Source organism: Anneissia japonica, unplaced genomic scaffold (genome assembly GCF_011630105.1).
Source record: "Anneissia japonica isolate Jap-2015-1 unplaced genomic scaffold, ASM1163010v1 scaffold2214_len273412_cov153, whole genome shotgun sequence".
In the NCBI taxonomy this organism is placed as follows: domain Eukaryota; kingdom Metazoa; phylum Echinodermata; class Crinoidea; order Comatulida; family Comatulidae; genus Anneissia; species Anneissia japonica.
In genome coordinates, this window is record NW_022682691.1 from 274,125 (window position 1) to 277,574 (window position 3,450).

The window sequence follows — 3,450 nt, forward strand, 5'->3', positions numbered from 1 at the left end:
TTAATAATTTAAAGAAAGTGCAGGATGGCGCAACATTAGTGGTTCTACTTCCCAACCTTGAAGTTGGCGGTTCAATCCCTCGCTGTGCATTCGCTTCCGTCTAGACAAGGCACTTCACCGATGTTTGTCTCTATCCACCCAGAGTATAAGTGGGTACCTGGTAGGCTCAAACACAAAATTCGCAGAATACACCTGCAACATTATGGAATTCTCCCCAGGCATGTGTACCATATGTGCTTGATGCAATGACGCGGTGGGCGGGGGAGGGGGGTAAAAATGTGAAGCGCTAACTTAGAGGTCTTGTTGGCATTAAGCGCTATATAAGTCTAATTATTATTAGCTTGTGATTATTCTTTATCATTTCATGAAAACATTAAACTTTATAAGAACAGAAACAGCAATAAACAAGTACAAAGGAACAGACAGTAACAGCCCAAAATTGAACTTAATAACTGTCAGGCATTATTTTCAAGTAAAAACATAATTTAATAAATTTGTCACTGATTTGCGAATATACCACCTTTGTCAGTGAATGTTTTGGTATCAATTTCTACACTAGTTTAAAACCATTAAACTTGGTTTTTTTTTTCTTTATCAGGTGATCGCTTTAGTTGAGCGGTATGGGGTCAAACAAGATGCTCAAAGGGTACTGCTTGAGTATCTACACGACCTTGGTGAGATTCTCTACTTTCCTGATGACGAAGCCTTAAGGGATATTGTTGTTTTAGATCTGATGCAATTAGTCGACATGTTTAAAACAATAATCACCGTTATTGACCCTAAGCTTATGGTGAGCTAACATATCATATTATATCATATAGTAATCTTAGAACCATGGTTTTCACCCTGGGGTCTACAAAACCTCTAGGGGTCGGCAAGCATAGCAAATGGAAACAAATTGGAACCATATTATTTTCATGTAAGGGAGGTTCATCCTGCTGGCACCGCCTTTAGTTAGGATCGGAAACATTGATGAATTTGACCATGTGGGGAAGGGGTGGGGGGTGCCAGTGAACGAAAAAGGCTAAGAATTTAAGTCTTAGAAAATAGCGGGATTATCTAGTTTCTAGTGTCTTTGTGTAATGAAAATGTGGCATATAAAGGCCTAAGTTAAATGATGTAATTTCAGAAGCGAAGGTATAGAGAGGCCTGGCGGAAATTGGACTTAGGGATCCTGGAGGAGCATCTGTTAAGACATCTGTGGAAGAAGTTCGGATTTTCAGATGAGACGTTCGACTTCTTTGTATCTCTCATGCAGAAGTTTGGACTGGTGTGTGAGAAAAACATTACAAAGGTAATTTTAAATAAGACAGGTCTACCTCCAATTACAGATCAATTTTCTGTGAAAAAAATTTGACAATTTATGTCTTATCTTTATTATTTTAATTAAAAACTAGAGCTGGAAACTCCGGTTCAGAAAGTGGTTTTTAATTAGAGGAAGACCTGTTTTCTTTTTTATATAGTGGTCTGTTTCATAACACCAATCTCAAACAAACAAATAAACCAATAAAAAAATTACAATTACGGTATACCATGAGCCACGAACTTGTTTGAAATGTTCTCTCTTTTTTTTCTTTTTTTTTTTTTGCACTACGTAGAATTCTTATTGTTTTCCAGAGTGGTTTTCGTGGCCGTTTACAATTGATTCTACGTAAACGTAAACGTATTTTCTACGTTCTTTCACGTTTAAAACCTGAACGTATTGATAGGCCCACTGAGGATGATGGGATGCATGCAGTTTCAATCTTTCATGACTTCGGTCGGTATCTCCCTGACGATCTTTTCCAGCGAGGAGTAACTAAGTTCATAGAGAAATTCCAAGTAAAAGGCGATAAACCTAAACTGTCTTATGAGCATGTGCAGTTGAATATCGATCAATTTCACAAAGTGGTTATGAGTGTAGCAACAGTCAGGAATCGCCGTATGTTTAAGGTAAGTAGGACCTATTATGATATACTTAAAATTTCTTTTAATATGATTTTCATTACTTTCTTTATGAATAGAAAGTTTATACACAATGGTAAAAATAGTCTAATTTTGCAAACACAATACACATAAGACTACACATTTCATACAAATGCGGGAATATAATTATTAAAAAACCAAATCTGCTAACAACATTATATAAGCTACTAACATAAACATCATCTTCACCGCAATCTTAAATCATTAAAAAAATGTATAGGCCTAAATATAAGTACTGTATATACTGTAAATATAATACTGTTTTGCAGTATGAAATATAAAGAACATACACACAGAAAAGAAACTACTAGAACTGCCAAGAATAAATGAGTATCAAAATCATATTTGTCTTCAAATGACGGCGGCTTAATGTTATATTTTCTAGACAACGATCGCAATCTTGGAACCCAGTCAGGAAGATGAGCCCTCACCGACAGTGTGTAAAAAGGTACTACAACTTTCATTGATTTGAGAGACTTTTGAGAATTAATTTGAATGTTCTAATGTTTTAAATTTATGCTTTTCCTTAATGTACATTAATTATTTAACATAGATTTAACCTATATTTTTCATCTCCACCAGGTGCTGAGTTTCCTCGAAAAGGAACTAAAGCTATTTTGTCTGAGTGGCGTACGAGGCATTGAATTGACGAGGTACATTGCTTGCGAATGCAGTTCAGACTCAAGTAGTGCCCACATGCAAATAGTGCGCACGTTTGATGAGGATGTGCTGCCATGTGGAAGCAAAATATTGCCACGCTACCGTCGACTATTTGGAGATGACGAGCCACGATTGCAAGGTAAAGTACAGTTATGTTCATTGAAGTCTGCTTTGGTAAATCTATTTGGGCAAAAATGAAACAAACAAATGAACTTATTAATAGTAGTAAAAAGACATCTGTAAATGTTACAATATAACAGCTATATTTTGTACTGTATAATATATAGCTATATTTTGTACTGTATGTTTAAATTTGTATATTTACTATTTTACTTTTTTAATGTTCTGTATTTTCGCCTGTTCTCTTGTATATTTTGTGTGGTTCTGTAATCTGTTCAAGGGGGGATGTAGATAGAGGTGCTTGACACCTGTTCATCCCCTCCTTTTCGCTGTTTTTTGTCTTGTTTTTGAATTGTCCTTGTATTTTTGCAGTGATGAAGTGTAATAAAAAAATAAAAATAAAAAAATAAATAAAACACATGTTTGCCTATTGACAAATTGTTAAACAGAAACAAACGACATAGTATCCTACTGCATTGCTCTATATAAAAACCCTGTGCAAAATTATTCCTCGTAAGCTCTGTTATGAGAGAAAATAATAGATATCAAAAAAGAAGTGCCAACGTGAAATGATCATAATTAAAGCAAGGTTGAACAATTACAAACAACTTTTGTTATCAAAGGTAATGTGTTGTTTTACCTTGATGTATTATTCCATTACTCTCTAGATCGTCCACAGTCTCAGCAAGTGGTACATATACCAAC